Source organism: Haemaphysalis longicornis, unplaced genomic scaffold (genome assembly GCF_048455015.1).
Source record: "Haemaphysalis longicornis isolate Haplotype H1 unplaced genomic scaffold, Haemaphysalis longicornis Haplotype H1 scaffold_4, whole genome shotgun sequence".
In the NCBI taxonomy this organism is placed as follows: Eukaryota; Metazoa; Arthropoda; class Arachnida; order Ixodida; family Ixodidae; genus Haemaphysalis; species Haemaphysalis longicornis.
This window is the reverse complement of record NW_027526361.1, coordinates 176,116,795-176,139,626: the sequence shown is the minus strand read 5'-3', so window position 1 is coordinate 176,139,626 and position 22,832 is coordinate 176,116,795. Positions and strand designations below refer to the sequence as shown.

General features: G+C 45.6%; 2 long non-coding RNA genes across 2 annotated transcripts; one reads left to right on the top strand and one right to left on the bottom strand.

Moving 5' to 3' along the window:
• The first annotated feature begins 8,231 nt into the window (after positions 1-8,231).
• LOC144179521 (uncharacterized) lies at positions 8,232-19,787 on the top strand. Its single transcript, XR_013324269.1, has 3 exons — positions 8,232-8,614; positions 9,008-9,155; positions 18,312-19,787. It is a non-coding gene; the product is annotated as an uncharacterized LOC144179521 (long non-coding RNA).
• On the bottom strand, positions 14,331-16,711 carry LOC144179520 (uncharacterized). Its single transcript, XR_013324268.1, has 3 exons — positions 15,226-16,711; positions 14,566-14,597; positions 14,331-14,432 (listed from the first exon to the last, which is right to left on the bottom strand). It is a non-coding gene; the product is annotated as an uncharacterized LOC144179520 (long non-coding RNA).
• Positions 19,788-22,832: the final 3,045 nt, after the last annotated feature.

The following is a 22,832-nucleotide window of genomic DNA, read 5'->3' as shown; positions in this document are numbered from 1 at the left end:
AGCTTTATGTGAGAACGAAATTAACCGCGGCGAGTATGACTGATTTGCAACGTATTTCGCGGTGTCAGCAGCTTTTTTATGCGCTCACGTGCCCCGGCGTGTGTCTTTCAGCGCGTGTAAAGCGCCGAAAAAGGGCAGGCACCGCTGCGCGCGTCGGCCCAATGGACATCTCGGCATGGCTATAGAGGGGCTCCACAAAACAGCTTTTCTTTCCTCCAAAGATGAGCAGGCGTCGCGCCTGAATCCACAACCGCGACAGCAGGGAACAGCGGCTGCAAAAGTCAGGGACCCATGGTACCAGCAGAAACTTCCCACTGGCGCGACGACTGCGCTCGGGCCTGCTTTTTTTTTTTTTTTTTCTGGCCGGTGCTTGTTGTATGGCGCTCCCAGCGATCACGAACTGTAGTAAGTACCCTGCGGCTAAACCACGTTACGGCTCGACAGAATGGAAATGTTCGTACTCGTTTATTAGAGCGCTTTACTGCTGCGCTCTAATCTTTCAAGGTCGTTCATGTCGTCGCAATGACTTCCAGCCGCCGGCGTGCGAGCTGCGCCTTTCGTATCGCTTCGCTTGCTCGTAGCTTCGCCCCTGCGTTACCACGTGACCAGGCGGATGTGAATTGGCTGCTTGGAGTGCGTTTTATCACCCAGCGGTGGCTGGGCAGTCTGCGTGCTCAATTAAGCGCGAGAGAACTACGGGACTAAGCGAGGGTTCAACCGCCGATACACGAAAACACTGTGTTGACTGAGCTTACAAAGAACACACGAGCACGCAGACGAAAGCACTGCGTTGCCGGATCGCATGGTTCATCAGTCTCGCCATCCTTGGCTTCGCTGTCTATGCGTGCCAGTTAGCGCGAGCGAAAGGACGAATGCAATTATCCAGTACAGATAGCTTGACCGAATGCTGCCAACCTGAAGCAAAGGCAAATTTTCATGAAACACTGTGTGCATAATCTTTGAATTCGCTCGTGACAACTAAGTTGAAATGTGTTAACCATTAGCCATTTAATTTCGCCGTATCTTGGAAGAAATCATGTATGCTCCCAGTATGAACCATGTCCAAACAAGCCGCTGTTGCCGAGTCACCCTGGTCACTAGAAACGAGTTAAAAGAGGCAGTGATTGTAGGTTTTGCGAATTGCACTCCAAAAATCGCGTCAACCTTGTGGTTCGCGCAACGTTTGTGGATCAGGGTTCCTATTCCCAACTCCGCAAATTCACCGTAAACTGCGAATTTGCCGGGAGGTTTTTGTGATTGGCTTTGAGTTGGGGTCACGTGCTTCCGGTTGACAAAGCTGTAGCGTGTGCTGTCGTTCTTCTGACGTTTCATGACCTTTACTAGCCCCAGTTTTAAAGCTGGCCTCATTTCCCTCTACAGAAAGCGCATAATTCTTGTGCGGCAATGAAAAACTAGACTAAATGAGGCGGACATTACAACGTAGGCCTGTCTTTGCTATTCAACTACAGTAGGGCTTGTATGTCACGCCCATTCTGCGATTGGCTAAAATGACGGGACGTAATATAAACAATTGACGTGGACTTTTACGTCACACATCGGTGACTTGAGCATGCGTAAAATGACGTGGTGTTACGTAATAGCTTGCGAATAGCGGCTGCCATCCTCGTCAAAAATGGCAAGAAGTTTCATCGATTTTCGGCGCACTGAAATCCCTGCGAATTTGAAGCAGGCGCAGTTCAGCATGGCGTGCTGTTTAAAAGTGTTTTCTACCGAAAGAAATAATAGTTTTCACTGCTGCCAAGTCAGCGATAGTGGAGCATAAAAATAACGTCTCGTATTTTGATTGCTTGTCAATTTATGGTTTTGGTGAAAGGCTGTTGTCGCCCTGTGAGGATTGTACTAGCTATGGACACATGCAAGGTGGGTGACAACGTTAGTCACACTGCAATATGGCAGGTCCTAAGTTGTCTCGCCTCCCAGACAAAGTCAGTGACATTATTCGAGAATTTCTTCAACATCTGTCTTTTTCTATAAGCATCAATGGCGGAAGTTTTGGCTGATTTACACCAGTACGCAGGGTAACACAAGGCTCTGTTCTGTGTCCGATACTTCTTAACATTGCCTTGTTGCCGCTAGCTTGGCCTGTTTCCACTATCCATGACTTGTATTTCCTCATGCACGCGAATTGCATTATTGTATGGACAGTTCATCCGGACCTTTCACGACAAGCCGAGTCCCTCCAGCAAGCCTTAACAGAATGCCAGAAATGGTGTATGTGGGTCTCACCTTCTATAAATAGCAGACTGCTGCGCTTCACGTCACGAACGCTTGGGGCCGTCGCTCCGCTGCATCATGTCAGATCGCAGTGCAGCTGAATTGGTCCGCAATTCTCATTGTAACACACCTTCGGGTTCTAGGATTGGGGATATCGGCCTCAGGGTCAGCCGTTCAGTGGCTCCGATCTGCTCGACAGAAAGCCATGTTCGCCGCTTCTCTCAGAAGTCTGGCGGGGCCTGCTGGACGATTGCCCGTCTCCTAGTGTGCTCCGTACTACAGCCAAGGCTCAAGTTCCAGGCACAGTTCCAGAACATGATGCAAGCGGACTGGGATCGCTTGGAGACGATTAACAAGGCCGCCAGGCGCACAATTACTGGCCTTCTTCGCCTAACGCCAATTCCGCAGCTACAAGCAGAAGCCCAGCTAAACACGCTCCATGAAATCATTCATCAGCGTCGTCCCGCCATATCTCGGCAAAGTTGGCGCAGCTGACTCAAATTCACTCAGAAATTTTTTTTTTCGAATCACCACTCACTCAAACTCAGACTCAATGCTGAGCAGCACATCTTGTCCCACTCATCCTTAAACTCACAGTGAGCGCAAAACTCATAACTCAGTCGGACTCAAAACTCATAATGTACTGGGAACTCAAAATGTGCTCAAACTCAAAATGTATTCAGAACTAAAAATGCACTCAAACTCAAAATGTACTCAGAACTGAAAATGTACTCAAACTCAAAATGTACGCAGTATTCGCAATGTACTCAAACTCAAAATGTACTCAGAACTCAAAATGTACTCGAACTCGAAATCTAGTCAAACTCAAAATGTACTCAGTACTCGAAATGTACTCAAAGCTCAAAATGTACTCAAAACTCAACATGAACTCAGAACTCAAAATGGACTGAAAACTCAAACTGAATTCAAAACTCAAATAGCCTCACAACTCTCTCATGCTAGGAATTTACTCGGGATCAGATGGACTCAGATTTTATTAGCATTCAGAGTTCTAAAAGTCACGCGTGGTAAAAATATTACGGGTGCAAATTCGTGAGCTCAAACTTTTGCATTCGGCGCGACATGACACCATAACTCCTTTGAGGTGGGAAATAATTTTTGTTGCAATTTTAATACAGCTATACCTGCCGTCCATGATCATTAACGCTGCTTACAAGCAATTATACGTATATATTGGATACCAAACTCTTGATGTAGGCTCCGTGTTCGTGTTCATGACAGAGGTGGTCCAGGGGCCCTGGGGCGAAACAAACAAGATTGGGCGAGGGGACGTGCGGTCACTGCTCAGTTCATTTACGTCGAAGCTGTTTAGGGTTACGGTTCCGTGCATTCTTGCTCTGAATCCTAAAAAAACGCCTCGTGTCAAAGTGAACTGTCCCCGCTAATTTCTGAAGCACGAGGCGTTCATGGATATGCCTTTGCTTTTTAATGCATAGCTTTCTTTGTCGAGTACCCCCCTCCCTCTCCTCTGGCGAGGATCGTGTAACGCCCTGCATTTCCACAAAAATGTAGATATAACAGAAGTTTAACCTGCAATTATTATACAAGCGTAAATGTAGATCGTGGATTAAACGACATTGTAAAAAACTAAAAAAAGAAATATTAAGAGAAAATACAGAAAATGGTGAACCGTGTAACACGGTAGTCATGGGTAGTCAGAGATTGGGTTAAAATTCAGAGTGATGTGCCGCTAGGGCATGTGGGGTGAGGTGAGGTGAGGTGACTGTGAGAGGCAAAGAGTTTCCCAGCCTGCACCACATATGTATCGCAGTGAGAGAAAGGGAAGAGGAGGGGTAAAAATATGGGTTGAGGTAGTGGTATAAATGTGGTTGGGGCAGGAAAAGGAAGGGGTAATGGGGAAGAGAAGATAGATCAGCGACCACCCCCCGGGAACGGGAAAACTATCAGCGGGCTTTTTTTTCTTTTTTTGAACATGAAAGGAAAATTTCCTTGTTTGAAACGAAAAATCAGAAACCTCTACAAGTATTAAAAGAAAAATAACAAACACTAAACCTTAAGAACGCTTCGTTCTAAAAATTGATCTTCACTGCCGACTTTGATCCTTGGTAGACGTCTTGTCTTGTTTGTTCTTGTTCTTGATCTTGAACTTTACTTGATTCTTGAGTCTTTGATCTTGGTTTATTGATCTTGTTCTTCATGATTTGTTCGTGACCTGACTTGACCGGGTATATAGATCTGTTACGCCTGATGGTTTGTGATTATGTGTTGTTGGTGTTCTGCATGGTTTCCTTGTGTTGTTATGGTGTAAGAAGGGAATGACTGGAGATGTGGGCGGAGGAAGCCTCACCAACATGGCGTTTCTGCTCCATCCCCGTATCATATCCCATCTTTTATATTGTCGTGATTGATCGTGTTGGTGTTCTGTATCAAATTGAAGGTGTCGAGGAGGGAAATCACGTGGGACAAACAAAAAATGCTTCGTGGTCATAATGATGACTTAGTTATTGTGAGCAATAATAAAGGTTGGACTTCATAATGATGACCCGTAAGCGTATGGAGTCTCAAATTAAATGTTTCGATTAGGGAAATAACGTTGGATAACGGTACTTGATACATATATTTCGAGAGATAGCCACCACGTCCTGCACGCTTGCACAATCTTCAGTGGTTATTGGCGTCATTAGTCAGACCGTAGAGCCTCTTGTACGCAATTTGCGGGCAGGGGATCTAGCGAACCAGTTGTACGTTTCGCTTATTAGGTATTTCAAGTTTCTCGGCAATGGTTCCGCCGTAGCAGCCGACGTGGCTAGTTGCAAAGAGTGGCAGACACAGCGGATCAGTACGAAATGAGGAGTCCCAGCTTTCAACTTTCAATGAACGCCATTGTTGATCAACGTCATAACGCTCACGTTGTCTGTCCCTTTGCCTTTCATCCTTTCCAGTTTACGACAGTACTCCATAGGAGTGGATCTAGCGGCCCCCACAATTCCATCTACCGTCCACACTTCCGCGGTGCACAATTTAGGGAATGTGGCCACGATCGTTGACTTGGTGACACTGTGATAGACGATAGAAATAGAAAGGAATTTTGGGACACTGACGTCGGTCGACTCATCAGTGATCAAGCTTAATAGCTGTCCACAATGTCCTGTGCTAGACCAGCTTGAAGTGTGGGCCAAGAACGTTCTTAATCACGGAAGCGCCCTGGAGCGGAGCATTTGATACGCTCTTGCAGCTTCGCTGTCAGGACACGACTTGACCCAAGTGATCGACAAGAGTTGGCCCAAGAGTTTGCCCAAGTGATCGGCAGTCATTATTGAACAATTTTCAGCCATAAATAGAGTATTTCTGCTCTCAGCGGCATTCCCAGTTTGTACTTGAATTTTTGTAGTGAAGACCACTTACTTCTTGATCGATGATGATGATGGTTGGTTGTTTATGGCGCAAGGCTGACTTGGCAAACAGAAGTTACTTCTTGGTGGAATAACTGCCAGCCAGTTCCCTATGCTCCTTGCTGTTTGCATGAGCTTTCAGGTCCGAATATCTGCTGGCAAGTTGAAAGTCGCAGTGCTTGGACGCCGCAAATTGTTTTCCGTTACCACATACTTGGCATTGCAGTTATTTGCAGAGCCAGGGATCCTTGAACACTGCGTCCTGAACCTCTGCGAATATACCACTTTCGGCATAACTCAAAAGGAAGGGCAGTCAGGTTACACGGGGAACAAACAGAACTGTTTTTTTGTGGACACAAAGCAGTGGGACGTCATTCATTTATCTCCGCAACTTCGAACGAAAAAACAAAAAGTGGGCGGCTGCTTCACCGATCGCCTCGCTTCCCGCCGTAGGGAGCCTACATGCGCCGCGCCTTCGTCGTTTAGGGTGGTGCCATAGAGTTTCTCACTAACTCGGGTGGTGCCACTCTTTGACACAGCTCGTGCCACCTTCCGCCGTCGGGCAGCGTTGCCAGCACACGTTGCCATAGCAACGGGTCCGATACGGCGCCATGTTGTTCTCCAGTCGGTTCACTGCCGCCGTGTGCGTAGGGCTGCGTCCTTGCCGCCTGTGACTCGCGGTGACTTTTGTTGACCACGGGAAGCTTTTCATAACCATGCCAGCTCGGGGAATGTGTTGGGAGTTGTATGAGCACCAGAAATGCCCGGCTGTTGCGTTCCGCATGTACGAACCATTGCAGAAAAGGCACACGGATGTTCCGCTTCCCGGCCAGCCTGAACCGAAGAAAGCGCTGGCTCGTTCAAGTGGAAAGGGACCGCTGGGAAGCCACTGCTGCTTCTCGTGTTTGCGCTGTGAGTATTGCACCTCGCTTCATGTTTTTTGCACGCGTAATTGCAGCTATATTCTATTATTTAAGTGCTCTGCACCTGCAACGCTTTCAGCGAGCGTCGTCGTGTCCTCAACGTCTCCTCCGTCGCCGGAGCGCCGGTAGCGCAGGCCATGGCCTGTTTCCAGCGACGGCTGCACGTAGCCGAGCGGCAATTTAGCGTGCGAATGCAGCCTGCGCGCAAGTGGATTGTTTGCGTGGCTCGATTATGCCGGATTACGCATGCATGAAACATGAATGTTCAAAACTAAGCCCGGTTATAAAACATCCCCGAAAGGCCCGGACCGTTCACGCTTGCGATAGAAAAGGCGCGATTCTCGTCACTGCGACAAAAATTGGTTGATACCAAGCGACAAAAGCGATCGCTGGGTGACTGCGCAATCTTCGAACGCGCTGCAATTCAGAGTATTGTCTCATCCCTCAGCTGCGTTCGGCAATCGACTTTGAAGCTTCCGTGTGCTGGATATTCATCGGGTCGCCGAAAAAATTGTCCCCTGCGTTGCTTGTGCTGATATTCCGCACGGGGGTGGAATATATGATTGATTCTTTCTTGCAACACTGCCAAACTGCGTATGAGGGGTCACTAAAGTCTGCAAAGATTTCTGTGGAGAACCGCCCCATGAAAATTCCCGTACTGCATTAGTTAGAGGGCATAATCAATTTACATTCCAAAAGGCAAAAAAACGCGCGAGAGCAAGCATTCTGCCTCGCGATCGAGTAATTCAAGTGCATTATGTGGTTTTCAAATATTGTTGTTAAGATTAACTTTTTTCTTCTAGGCACATTTTGAAGATTCAAGTTTTGAGCAGCACCGACAAAATACCGACAGCACCGACAAGCAGCACCGACAAGATACGCAGCTGCGATCAATTTTTTTTATGTGAGGACACTTGAACGACTTGAGTGGTACATTCGATCGTAATTCAGGACTGTGCCTTTGTTAAGGACTCTATGCAACTTCATTGCCGTACAGTTGTAATAAAGAAAAATTTATGCCTTATTTGTATCACTTACATTATAGTGCGTTCAAAAAATCTGTGAAATATTTTCCTGCTAACATTTTCTTTTGCTGCTCCTCAGCACCAGCCTGAAAAAGCCATTCAAAACCTAGAACACTGGTGTGCCTCCATTCACATTGCGCCTTTCTCTCGACACGTTGCTCTCCATTGTGTCAGCTGCTCACGACGTGTTTTTATTCTCGACTAATGTCATGTAATCTGAGATATATTTCCTGCTTGCCACCGAACTGACCTGCGAAAAATAATTGCACCGTAGCACGATTCTGCATGTGAAAAACAAGATACACCGGTTATGCGCCACATGGAGCTTCAGGCACGAAAAATCGCGTAGTCGCCTCCAAAGGAGGCACTGGCAAGCCTTTACCAAGGACGTGAATGCCGTATTAAACGAATGATCCCACGATCTCAACTGTGCCCAGCAGCAGTAAGTTTTTGGAAAGCTGCTTGGCGATAACCACTAACCACGCACGATCGTTTCGAAGCAGGTCGTGCTAGAGATAGCCTGTTCGGCGCCTCCGTAGGCGCGGCGCATGCCGGCTCCATAGGTCGGGCGGGCACTAGGGTTCCAATATGGCGGCCCGTCAAGCTTGGCGGCCGCCACAGCCACCGTTAGGAAACCTTGGACTCTGCTGTCGCCACCCTAAACGGCATCCGACTAAAACCTGACCACAACCGCCGCCAAATCGGCCTAAACGCACCCAACTATGCTGGCAACGCTGTCTTTTTGGCCTCAAAATCTCTCCAACTTTGGTGTGAAAAATTGAGGGGCTTTGGCCATGCTGACAACGCTGACAACGTTGTTTTGTGCTTTTCTTGTTCGTCTGTCCGTGCTTTTGCGGCACCGTTTCAACTGAACGGACGGACGGCCTGTACGCTGTTGTAGTTTGAAATGGCAGCTGTTATTCCAGCTGACGTTCCTAGGGTGCTACCGAGCCTCACGTCAGTCCGCGCCTCAACTTCGAACATTCAGCTTCGACGACGCAAAGGCGCTCGATTTTGTGGCCGTCTACGTCGGTGGTAGCGACAAGCTCGTCAGGAGGTAAGTGTTTAGTCATGTGATATTGCGCTTTTTATACCCCGAAGAAAACACACAAGGTGTTGCTGGCTTAATGGCTCGTGGTAGAAGTGTAGGCTCATTTTAAAGTGGGTAAGCTACGTGCCATATTTCTTGCGAACGCGCACCCGAAAGCAAAGCGTCGTGATTTTTTTTTTCTTAGGGGCTCGTCTGCGTAACTGAGTTCGAATCTGCTAGCTATGGTGTCACTATGCTTACTACTGGTGACAGTTATTACACCGAGGTGGACGTTCACAGCCCCAGTAAGCAGAACAGGGGTTCTGGGTTGCATGCACAAATGCAAAGTGGGCACAGTTTCGGAGGTATTTATTTCGGTATCGTATGTGATCGAGACGTCGCTCACTGCTTCCATTACAGGGGCTGGTCGAAAATTTCCACTACAGTCGGCGCACGTGTACGAGTGGCCGACGGGTGACCTGCGTTGTTTCTAAAGAGAGACAGACCTACCTCAAGAGACTGCTTGTCGATGCCTTGGGCTAAGGGCGTCACTGTTCTCGTTGCGGGTGTAAGTATTTCGCAAAATCTGCGCTTCGCAGCCTGTCTTTCGTAGAGACAGTGCAGTGAAAGTATATTCCTGTTGAGAAGCTGGATTATATAAGCGTGCGTGCGTGCATCCGTGCGTGCGTGTGTGTGTGTAAAAATACAATTTGCACCTGTCACCACAATTTCTGTTGTAATTTTTTAGGAAACATAATTGAGAATTCCTGGCGCTCGCATGCAGGAGTTAGAAGATTGAATGGATTCCACAGGATACATGCCGCGACTTATTCTGTTCAGGGGAAAGTGAAATGGAGACACTCGATGCTAACAATGAACATACTGCATACCATGAGGTGCACCCACCTAATGCACTCACATTTGGTGCCCAAACATTGGTGTTGAGTCCATTCAAAGCTGCTGTTTTTTTTTTTATCGCTAAGACTGCACTACAGAGGTTGCTGTACATGGTCGTTTTAGAAGTCAGTTATTTATTGCAATTTACTAATGAAATTGCGTTTCGGCAATAATTTCCTCAAGCAATGCAAGTGGGGTTTTAAGATTAAAGGAGCCTCAGGTAATCGAAGAATAGGTAGCCATCGCTACTTTTTTGCTGACACGGGGCACTCCTTGACCGGACTGGTCCCACATCGCCAGACGAGAATTTTTCTCACATTGCTCATGCCGTAGTCATCATCCTGAGTCTATTTGTGTACACTCCAGAACAGAGGCCTGTCTGCTCCATATCCGATTTCTCCTATCCTGCTTTATCCAAATCCATCTGTTGCCCATAGGTTTTCCTCTCACACTCATCCACCGAGTGTTCCGTTTTATTGAGGCCTCTCATTCCTTGATTGCAATCTTATAGGTGTGTGCAAGTTTTCATGTAACAAAAGGTGCTTTTAAACGATTAGTGATGCCAAATTCCTTGATGAAAAATTAATCATAATGTTTGCCTTCGATCTCTACGTACAGTGCTCAGCGATTGAAACGCGACACTCGGAGCGCGTGGCTGCCGGTGCTTGTTGCGCCACAGGTGAGCGTTTGTGAAAGCGAGCTGATGCATTGTGGTATGCGATGAGCGTGAGAGCGTTCGTGACGCATGCTTAGTGTATCCGGGAGACAGCCCTTCAGTGTGTGGTTCTTGGCGCCGCCATAGGGGTGCTACATGCCATGGCTTCAAACGCTGCACCTGCGTGCTGCGCCGCGACGTGCGAAGCTGGGCGAGCTGGCACCGCGCGCATTATGAAGAATTTGAATGCACATTTATCGTGATGTGTTATCGTGGCGCGGCGCAGCGTTTTGAAGCCATGGCATGTAGCACCCCTATGGCACCGTCAAGAACCACACACTGAAAGGCTGTCTCCCAGATGCACTAAGCATGCGTCACAAATGCTCTCACCCTCACCGTATACCACAAGCGTCAGCTCGCTTTCACAAGCGCTCACCTGTAACACAACAAGCACCGGCAGCCACGCGCTCAGAGTATCACGTTTCAATCGCCGAGCGCTGTACACGGTCACTGGCCAATTTCTTTGGAATGTCCAATAATTCGAAAGCATCAGTGGCACTGCCATCTACCTAGTTGTGCCAGTGTATAACGACGTCTGAAATTTCATACGGTGAAGTTATTCGCCATCTGATTTTTCTGACTTTTTGTTTGCCGCGACGAGAGGTCTAAAATGGCCGTAATCGCAGCAGCTCCATTTCTGTTCTCTTTATCCCACAGCCTTTAACTACAATTTTCACGTTCCACCCTCGGCCAACTTCTTCTGAGCAGCTCTTTCTCTTCCTTCACATATTTGTTTGCCGCGACGAGAGGTCCAAAATGGCCGTAATCGCAGCAGCCCCATTTCTGTTCTCTTTATCCCACAGCCTTTAACTACAATTTTCACGTTCCACCCTCGGCCAACTTCTTCTGAGCAGCTCTTTCTCTTCCTTCACATAAAGCATTACAAGTTTCTCCGTTGTGGGTTACTACCAGTGAGATTGCGTTATCCGCGCACATTCGTTTTTTCAATTGCTTTCACATTCTCTTTTTTTTATACTGAGTAACTTCAAATTAACCAATATATTGGGCTTTAGCTTTGAATTATCAAGCAATTTCTTCTACTGAATTGCATGTAAAATTACTGGGACCTGAACATCACTTCCAATTAACTGAAAATTCTAATTGGGTGACTTGAAATTATCAAGAGTCGACTGCAGTTGAATGGCTTGCTCCAGGGATTTAAAAGAGGTGAGGTACACTACTGGTTGGTATGACCTTTACTTTAATGTAAGGATTGCAGCAAGTAATAACTCTTGGTTTCTTACTCATACCACCACAATGATGGGAAAGTTCTTTCCAGATTATAAATTTTGCACAGGTAGCATTGCACTTCAGCCAACATTGGCAAGAGTTACACTTTTGTGCAAGGCTTTTGTGGTGCGCTTTCCTGCATAGCTTTGGTGTCGTGCTAAAAAACCTACCCCAAGGAACAAGCCATGCAGTGAGGCTTGAAAGTTTGCATGTTGTGCGGCAGAGCCAACTTTTATTTCTGTATTAATAAGTTAAAAATCAGACCTTTAAGTGAACCAGAGAACAGTAGGCCGTTTGCCCTTAGGAGCGCATGGAAAAACAACTAACGAAGCAGTTGCACAGAGGAATGACCTGAGCGGCATTTCCAGTTTGAGAAGCTCAGGGTAAAATATGTTTTGAGAGGAGGCTGAGAGCAATGGATCGACGTAGGTGGACAGCTAAGGTTTTCAGGTACATATACATGAAAAGCGTGGGCACGCAGTGGTTAAGGAGGACTAGATGAAATGCAGAAACAACAGTGGAGAAGCTAAGACAGCCAAAGTAACCAAAAGGAGGCAAGGCAGATAGAAATGAATAAATGGAGAGAAGAAATAGAAGCTAAAACGTCGTTAGAAATGTACAGGGCTGAGAAATTGGGCAATAGAAAGGAAAATTTCTACGATAATTCTAAGGGAAGCGTTTTGCTTCTTGAGGCTAGGACAGATTGCTTGCGAACTAAGAGCTTTGTGGGGAAGTATACTCAAAGTGATGGGGTATGCGCAGTCTGCGGAAAAGAAACAAACTATGTGGCACATAGTGTTTGAATGCGAGGGTATCCATCCAAACCTGGAGGGAAATGTTTGGCTTCCAGAAGCCGCAGGGTTTCAGGGTAGCACAGAGGAAGTCAACTTCAGGGCTGTCGAGGCGACAAAGAGAAGATTAGAATGCTGGTGGACGAAAAGCACACAGGGCAATATTGCCTAGGACAGTTACCACGTGTAACAGAAAGAATAAGTATTCTGTGCCTAATAAGTTTTTTTTGTGCCTGCCCTAAGAGCAGAGCTAGTATTAAATGCGTGTAAAACACGGGTATATTAGTTTTTTTTTTTTTGGTAAGATGACATGTCATCACCCCGCTACAAAAGGGATACCACTATCAGTCATCATCATCATTATTAATGAGGTGCAAGCCTTATCTGCTCCTTGAGGCGAAATATTTAGTGTTATAAGCAGTGAATGGCCCTGATATTTATCAGGTATGCGTGGAGCATAGCTTATGAACAAAAGTGTGCTAAAAGGAGAAATAACAAAAAACGAGAGCAAGTCCTTGGTGGCTTTTGCAAGACTGCGTGGCTCAATAACCTCCCATCTGGAGCCATCAGATTGCCTGGTATTTGTCGGAGCTGTTGGGGGACTACATAATTGTGCCTCAATAGCACGCCAGGCGAACCTATCAGTTTACGTGATGTTTCTCAAAGGTATTGGAGTTACTAGCACCGTGTCTTGGTATGGAATGTGCTCGACGTCGGGTGTACTGCTAGATTCTGCACCAGCTAACTTTGGTCGACCAGGCAAGTACAATGACAAGACCAAAGTGCAGGAAGCATATAATGCCAGCTGAAGCCACAATGCTTGTTATTTAAAAACCACATAAGCAGACTAAGTGCCCCAAGGAATTTTTGTAAATTATAAATGCTTCAAACAGTAAACAATGTTGCAAATTGAATTAATGGCGAACACTAATCATGAAGAATTTTAATTTTCCCACCTTTAACATAACATATAAATAGCCATTTCATTTTGTCTTTAAAATATTTATTGCCTTGGTGGACTTGCTCATTTTACCCATTTTTTAAATGTAAAACTGATGCTTCATTTAATTATTCTATTGCTTCGGTTAAAGTGAAGCAGGAAATTTGTAATGCAAGTTAAAGGTGTCATGGCCATACAACTTCTCGCGTGAAACACATATAAACATTTTTTCTTGCATGCTCATGCTCCCAGCGCTGCTGGAGCAGCAAAAAAAGTAAGGAAAGAACGGAAAAAACACTTTTCAAAAATGAACAAGGGCTGGAGTTAAACAGCTGTATATCATGCTTTTCCTGACTGGGGTAAATTAAATAATGCCAACTGTTCAGCTACAAGGTTAGGATAGGTTAGGTATAAAAGAAATTTCATTGCAACACAGGCAATCTGCTTGCCATTTCTTATTTAGAGGGCACCCTTTAAGTGCCCGCTTCGCTTCTGTGGTTTCACGTCGCTGTCGGCTTCGGTGTAACCGAATAAAGAGGGCACCAGAGATAAATGAGATAGAGCAAACAGGAAGGTGGAGGTTCACATCACTGTCGGCTTCGGAGTAACCGAATGAAGAAGAGGGCATCAGAGATAAATGAGATAGAGCAAACAGGAAGGTGGAGGAGGAAAGTATGGTGAAAGTGTGAGGGGGAGGGCAGTAAGCAGAGGCCGCGCGAGACATGCTCGGCAGCAGTGAGGCACTGTGATAAAACACCGGAGTTGCGCCCGCTGTCGTGTGTTCACTCATGACGCGGTCACTTCTGAGACACAGCAGCTACGCGCCGTCACCGAGAAGACTGCAGTTTGCACTGCGCTCCGATTTTGCATTGGGGGTATCGTAATCTTGAGCAACCTATTTTTTTTCCATTATTTCTTTACTTTTTTTTTTTCCTTTTGAGAATTATTTCTAGCTCAGTGTTCAGAGAGGTTCACAGTATACTAGTTACGTATTATCATGTTTGCGATTTCTTCTAGTGCAGCCAGTGGTGAGCAAATTCAGTGTCAGATATTCTGCTACCAGTCATATCAAAATCACTCTGTACAAACTGCAATGGAGGACAAAACACGCATGGACTGCCGACAGAGCTCAGAACATTTATTTTGCATTCCAACTTTTTAAATGCTACATTATCTTTATACGCACAGTGGGCAATGGTATCATCATGCTGGACTCCAATGTGCCAGTGTATTTGTCCAACAATGCTCAAACCATAGAAGAAATCATTGTTTCTGAAATAAACCAAACAGAACAAGCTATTCTTAGTTGAGCGCCAGTTTTCTTGTGTGAGCCATGAATATGGCGGAAAAGCCAGCTTGTTCTATTTCACACATCTGGAGAATGTAGAAATGTGTGGAAGCTTACCTCAGGTGCCACACACACCTAATTGAACATAGCTTGCACGATATGGAAAAAAACGGTGAAAACATGTCTGTTACTGGTGGCTGGTCACAGAAAAGAACGAATAAATGCCGGACTTTTCTGAAAGACAACTCTAGCAGCAAGCCACACGGTCCGCAGAAGCAGCGCGACACAGGACAGTGAGCGTGCTCACCCACTGAAAGACAGCATAACTAAATAAAAATACCTTGTATGCATTAAAATTTTCTGCCAATCCATTATGGTGACACAATTGCTACAAGTGCATTCTCATTGCACCATAATTTGCAACAGCGGATTTTGTGTTTTGTGGATGAATACCATGCTACTTTGGCTTTGTTTTTAAGCTTAATGAGTACCCAAAATCGCAATAATAGTAAGTGGCCTCTCAATTTAGCGAAATGTCGATGCTCGTCTGGTAACATTGATGTCAACAAACTTCCAAGATTGCGGCGTCCATGTCTGTTTACGGCAAGTGAGTTATCGAACTCAAATACCGCTTAATAATTATTTACGGTCTATATTACGAGGTTTTCGAGCTTAAGTGACGCACCCGAAGCCCAAATAGCTTCGAAGCCTAGCGATTCTCTACTGTTAAGCTGTGTATATAGTACAAATAGCAGTGGAATCGGCCGACCTGCTTACCGGCGTTGTTGCACGTCCCGTGGCTGTAACTTGGTTGCTTCATTGTTTGCGGCTGCGCCGTTGTTTTTATAGTACTCCTTTGATGTTCAGGCATGATTTGCCGTGAATGTAACCTGCCTGGTTGCATCGATATCGTTGAAAACCGCGAAGAATGACCGTTACGATTTGCCGAACTTCGCTTCGAGAACTTGTGACGATGCGATGACGATTGGATGTCTTGCGAGTGAGAGAGTGCGAATCAGTCAATGATCGAACATTCGTTTGAAAACATTTAAATGTGATGAAATCTGATTTTTATGAGGTTGAAATTTACGGGTAAATTTGTCCGCGGTAAGGCGAGGGCGACGCTCACAAATGTTGCACACATCGGTGGCGCAGCTGCGGGTATTGCGGACGTTCAATGGGAATGTGTAGCGAAAATTAGAAGTTGATTAAATACTGAAAGCGTTCATAATAACCGAACATAATAGACAGGACGAGATTGCAATACACGTTTGCATGTTTTGGAACATGCAGTGAGCACCTTGCTTACAGGTTGGTTAACTTCGATGGCCAAACAATTATGGTGCTTTTTGCTTCAGCTATCAAATATTACTCCACAATGGAGTACGCTGGAATGCTATCCCCATACACTGCAGGGTGTCGTTACGTTCTAATGTCCATGCAATGCATCCAGTACTGTGGCCCCACTGTCGCTCAGCTGAATGCTGGGGAGTGCCGCATTTTATCAGAAAATGTGATGTGTGCCTGACTGTATCAAAATTTGCCCGGATCCACAGTACAAACGTCAGGAGTTCCTCCACCACAATTTAATCTGGCTGGTGTTGTAGTGGCCAAGGCCAAAAAGCGTTGGCTAAGAAGCTATGCACAAGTTTATGCATCTTGCCTATGCCACTAGTGCGTATGTATACAAAATATGCGGGCACACATATATGCATACACCAGCATATATGCTTACAGAATGCAATGCATGCTAGATGAAAAAAATTTGTTTACGTAATGTCAATTGATGTGGTAGTGCTTGAACAGACACTGCTTAGTGACTGTTACTTATCTTGTTTTGTGTGACTAGATCAGCCACTATTCTGGGTTCGACAGTGCATGATGACCTTGGCATTGTTTATGCTGTGAAGTTCTAAAAGCGTGTGGCTAAGGCGTTGTGCTGCTGAACACGAGGTCGCGGGTTCGATTCTCGGCCACGGCGGCCGCTTTTCTAATCGAGGCAGAAAGCAAAATCGCTCGTGTGTGTGAGGTTGCGGTGCACGTTAAAGATCCCCAGGTGGCCAAAATTTATCCGGAGCCCTCCACTATGGTGTGCCTCATCACCTGTGTTGCGTCGGTGCATTAAACCTTACAATCAATCAATCAAGTTCTAAAAGCGTGATGATGAACACAATATCAGCTGAATTAAACCCTACAATCAATCAATCAAGTTCTAAAAGCGTGATGATGAACACAGTATCAGCTGAATTGCATGGCCTGTTTCTTTGAAACTATTGGAGGGTAGAAGAGAAAATGTTTGGGCATGTTGGTTCATACTCACACGAGAAACATAGTGCAGTAAAAACACAAGTCGAGGACGGGACAAGTGCAAAGTTTCAACAAATTCTTTATTGCAGGGCCAGCGCATATAAACACATCTGGCTCGTAAGCGGAGAAAAGGAAACAAAAACAAACAGCAAAAGATGAGAGACGAAAACCGCCACGTGGTTTGCAGGGCGGGAAAACAAAACGTACAAACCACATACAGACATCTGGCCACTAGAGAAACGCTACTTTTTGTGCACTACTTGCCACGAATGGGGCTCCGTTTTTCAAATTGATGAATACCAATTCGGTTGTGTTTTAAGAAATATTACAAAAGGCAAAAGTAGCAACTGGTCCTGATAAATAGTGATTATAAAAGTTCCCTCAGCTTTCTTGCAATTCTCAAACTTACTTAACTTTAAATCGGTATAAATTGGAATCACTAAGCTCACATGCCAAATTGCTTCGGTGTCTGCGCTTGTGTCACGCAGTGGTGTAGCCCCAAGCTAGCACATCAGGATGGCTAGGTTCTACTGTCTCACCCTTCGGAAGACGCTCCTCTCCGTTTTCTTTATGCCGACACACGGGCAGGCTATCGCGGCAGCGTCCACCGCTCTAGCCAGGCCGTGGCCGACACTGCAGCGTTCAGGACGCCGCCCCCGCGGATTTCAAGTAACGGCTGGTAGAATCTCTGGTTTCACTCATTGTAGAGCCACGTGTGAGAAGAATTCAAGGGATATCCCATGGGCAGTTGTTGTAGGTGTCGTTTCAAGCTTTGCTTTCCAACAGTTTTTCGTTTTGATGTTTTTCTCTCTTTGTCTCCTATTACAAGCCAGATGTGTTTATACATGCTGGTCCTACAGCAAAGCATTTATCGAAAGTTAGCTCTTGTCCCGTCCTCACCCCATCCTTTGCTTCTACTGTGCTGTTTTCTGTGTGGTCTAACATTGTTACACTCTTTCTTTTTTTTCTTTCTTGCACGCATATTTCGGCAGACTTCAGAGGTTGACAAAATGACAGATGCAATTCAATAAGGTAGGGCACCTAGCAAACTTATACTAAAATTTATCTGTACTACTTGCATCACTACACACTGTCACAGCCATCACTAACTCGGGGGAGGAGCCGCACCCCACTAATGAGAGGGTGGGGAATGATGAGTGGGATCACGACTGTGCTTACAAGAAGCAGATGTGGTCCTCACTAGTGTAAGAAAGCCATGGAAGCATGATGCAGCTTCTTATATGTGACAGTTACGAACGAGTAGGATGCGGCTGTCTCCTTTCCGCATCATCATTCTTTCTCTCGGTCTTGCCATCTTTGACATGCTGGCCACGTCATCCAGCAAGATGAAGAGCATAACACTGCCCCTTCCAAAGGAGCAGTGTTATGTCACCCATGCCTCATTGACATGGAGCCTCCTTTAAGGAGTGCGTGTGTGTTTGCTCATGCATATATGTGGAATTGCATTGTGCCATATAATCCTGTAAAAGGAGAAATTGATTTTTTTCTCCTTGCAATCATTTGTCTAACTGTTACTGCCCATTTTTTTTTGCCAGGACCTGTTACTTCCAGGGAGCCACAAGCCAGGACGCAACAAACTTGGTATAAACTTCGCACCACTGGTGTTATGTTGCTGGAGCCCAACTTCTGTTCATGGTCAGCGGAGTAGGGTGCCTCATTTGTTTGAGCTGCGTGTTAGAGCCAGGACACTTGCGGAGCAAGAAGAAAGTGATTGCTGTGGAGCGATTCAGTGATTTTGTTGCTCGTGCCCTGCCAAAGTGCAAAAAGAATAGTTTTGCAAAGAATTATTAACACTGCTAAACTTTTTTCTTTGCGTGCGACAGCAGCAACATGGCCAAAGCATTTTTCATTTTGGTTCCTATCGCTTTGGTACGAGGGTGTGGCTCAAAAAGATATCCTGAAGATAACTACATGTACGGTTCTCATTGCCGGCCTTGACCGGGGTCCACTGTTGTATACCCAACTTGGCCACATGTAGGGCTGGCAAGCCACCTTGAGGAAGGTGCTACAAGAGGGGCGCAGCTTATCTGAATGCGCCACAGCCCCTGAAGAAATGTTTGTCGAGTAGTGCTCCTGCTACTGCAAAACATTATGCTTCCGCGCAAGAATGACTGCGTTGCCACGCTTGAAATATGGCCAAGTTGGAACTGTTTTGCACACACTCAAGCGTTTCCGCATGTGCGCAAACGAGCGTCGCCAAAAAAAAGCTTCTCCATGTAAAGACAAAGTTGGTAAAGGTTCTGAACGTTTGAATGAACGGGTATGCTCAAAAATTAATAATGGTAGTCAAGCAGGCAGATATAGTACCTGTATGGTTTAGTTGTGCACTTTGACTTCTGCATAGGTGAGAATTGGGTCCGGCTGACTGATGCTGACTTGTGACTAAGTGCCCAATTCGAGGTGCTGACTGGTGATATACATACTGACTGGAACGGTCGGTACTGATTGATACAGCCACTACATCTTGGGCCAGCAGTCACACTGTGAGAAAAGCGAAGCTGGTGAGGTTGGAGATTATTTAGCCCTCCTGACGGGGCGTGCCGCTCCTACCCAGCAATTTTTTGGCACACTGGCCCCCATTGTCGCTGGCTGCCATGGGTAGGTCACTATCTATGAAGCCAGTCGTCGTTTTAGCCACGGCGAAGTAAAAAAAAAACAGCGGAGATGGATAGATCCTGTCTTTCATCCTCTTCAGCTGACTATACACATAATCCACATGGATTGTTTATGTATTGTTGTTGAAGTGCAGTTATATAGAATTTAATTTCTCCATGTCAGAATATTTCTCCAATGCCAGAATATAATTTTCAATGGGTACGTGTGCCTTTCATGGCCATTGCTATTGTTTTTGGTGCCTACAGTTTTGTACACTTCAATGTAAGCACACAAATGACACAAATATATTTGTTAATTGCAGTTGTACGCCTTGTAGCATAAAACCTGCATTACAAGTGTATGTCGGTGTATATATTTGTGTGGATTGTTATGAATAAAATTTATTTACTAGTGCGATTCCTTTTCTTGTGTTGCATCTTGTCATTATAGTTTGTATCTGCTTGTCCAAGTGTCAGTTCTACCCACCGCGGTGGCTCAGTGGCTAAGGCGTTGCGCTGCTGAGCACGAAGTCGCGGGTTCGATTCCCGGCAGCGGCGGCCGCTTTTCTGATGGAGGCGAAAAGCAAAAACGCCCGTGTGTACGAGATTTCGGCGCACGTTAAAGATCCCCAGGTGGTCAAAATTAATCTGGAGCCCTCCACTACGGTGCACCTCATCGCCTGCGTTGCGTCGCCGTGTTAAACCCTAAAATCAATCAACCAAGTGTCAATTCTACAAGTAACCTTGACTGCCAGGTCCTGCTTAACAGATTGAAATGAAAATATGGCAGCAAAGCAAGCCATAAATCCTACTTTATTTTTCACTAAGTGCAGACAAAATTTTTACTGATTTTTTACAGTTCGTCTGAGTACACTAGCTGGCAGGAAAGGCCTCCACGGCACTATTACAAATTTAAAAGTTCCCATTCATCACATGAATGGGATGACAACTTGACCAAAATGTTTAGAGGTGGCACAACTTTTCACTGCGAGCAATAGCATTATCTACCTGTCTGCTCTTGCCTGAAATGGCAATATCTGGTGTAGACCATGGTTTGCTCACTGTTGATAGAAATACCTTAAATCCTGAAGGGCTGCGATAAAACACCGGTCTGTCAAGGGAGCACAAAATTTCTAAGTCAATACAAAATCTGAAAGTAAAGGTGCTCTATTAGTCTAACGTAGTTAAGTGACCTCAACAGCTGAAATACACATCCTTTTTGCAGGAGGGAGGGAGGGGGCTTCGTTTTACAAGCCGAAGCTGCACATGCTCCTTGAAGGCACCACATTAGGAGCTATGGATCAAGTTGGACCACTTGGGTGCCTTGAAATGTGCAACGAAGTCTCTATACAGAGGTTTTCTTTTCAACCTCTACCAGAAAAATGGCTGCCACAGCTGGGATTGAACCCACGTCTTCGATGATGGCAGCAAAACATCCTAGTTGCTGGGCAGCTACAGTGGGTTACCTCAAGACACGCCTGCTTAGGTCGGCTTTATTGCACGACACCTACGCCATGCAAGAAAGCCTAATGCATGCAAAACCTTGCCCAAAGCCAATTTGTTCACTCTGGTGTACATTAGATGAAGTGGAATGTTACCAGTACAGAGTTTATGAGCTGGGAAGAACCATCTACTCAAGAGAATGGCATGAGCAAGACATTGAGTTATTACTTGTTGGCCATGCCTGCAGTAACATCCTGGTCCTAGTAGGCATGCATAGCAAGGGCCTCTTTTGAATGACTGGAAGGACTGCATCCAGTCAAATATATACTGCTATTCACAGCATGTTGAAGAACCACATCCATGTGTGCCAAATTTTGTTCACTGCTCCGCTGTCTTTTCTTCACCTTTTTTTTTGTACCATTTTCTAATCAGTGCACACACTCTCGTGTTAGGTCGTGATTGCCCAAGTTATCTTTGACCTCAGCTTTCAAAGCTGTTACACTAAACCAATGTTATTCATATTCGAACATAACTTATTATATTTGCAGTTACTTTTTCTACTTGCACGTGATTTGCAGTACCGAATTTTATCATTGTACACTTCTAGCAAAAAGGAATATCGCAGGAGTAGTGCATCTAATTCCTTTGGAAGACAATGTTTGTGTTTCCGCAATCTGATGTAGCATGCGCAGTCGGCGCTTCATTTTCATTGTTTTCTGTGAACTACATATCCTCCATTATAAAGAAGAGTTTGAAAGTCATTTGACTACAGGAAGTGCAAGTAGGAGCGCTTGAGTGGAGGAAGCACAGCTTGGTCATCGTTCTGATTTGTTTTTTGTTCAGTACGACGACTGTGTGTGACACTGAGCTTCGATATCAGTTGAAATAGTTGGCCTGTCCTTCCGCTGGTGGAGCCTGTGGGGCCAATACACTGCACAAGCATGAGGCAATAAAGCCACACAGGCCAGAATCCGGATATATATATTGTAAGAAAACTGCCTCTCTCACAAAGCCATGTTGATTCCCCGAGCTGGGGCTCCCCGCTTTTTCCACCCCTCCAAGTTGGTGGCTGCCCTCTTTGCTGTCGTAGTAAATTGACCACTGGCCATGCTCAGCTCCTTTTTCCCAAGGCTTCACACCTCTACAAGTACCAGAGTCCGCTTAAGATGAACTCCATGTGCCATGATTAAGATGAACAACACTTTTGTTCACTTGTAACATCCACAACGCAATAACGTACGCTTAAGACGAATTTCTGGTAATACAAATTTTCGCCGTCCCCTCGAGTTTGTCTTAATGTATATATATATATAATGCTAACCGTCTCTCCGTACTATCGTCCGCTGCGCATCCTGTGCAGCTGCAGCACTCACTAAGTGGGTCCAGATGGACCCTGCTCCTGGTGCCTCCACACTATAACAGTACCCTGTCCTTGCCAATCCCTGAGAGAGCATGCGCCACTATTCAGGGCACACACAGGCTTGACTGACAGGCTTCACTCAACAGCGGGCACAACACTACAAAGTGGGGAACCTAGTGCTCCCGCATAAAAATAGTGCAGGTGGAAACGTTATCTGTTGTGTAGTCCTCTAAACATCTTGGCTGTGACTCTTATAAGGCAAAAGCTGTGTCACCAACGGCTACTGCAGACCATTTTTGAAATAAAACTTTTTCCACGATCATACCAAGGTCACACCGAAATGTGCACAACTTTAAAAAGGTCGCCTCCAGATGAAATCTTACGACTGTGTTTTCGGTACCTTTAAAGTGCGCCAAGCTTTGTACAACAACAACACAAGGAAGGTGCACAAAATTTGTGGTAAGAAGCATGCTAAGCCCCTTGTTAGTTGTGCGATGAGACACCTTTGACTTGAAATAAAGCTTTCATTGGCCAAATCAGCTGATGTATCAGGGACCCCTTGAAAATGTGCACCTTTGGTAGAAAATTACACAGGCCGTTTGAGTGCAACATTGTAATTGTGCACCCAAGTTGACAAAAAGAAAAATAGTGGAAGAAAG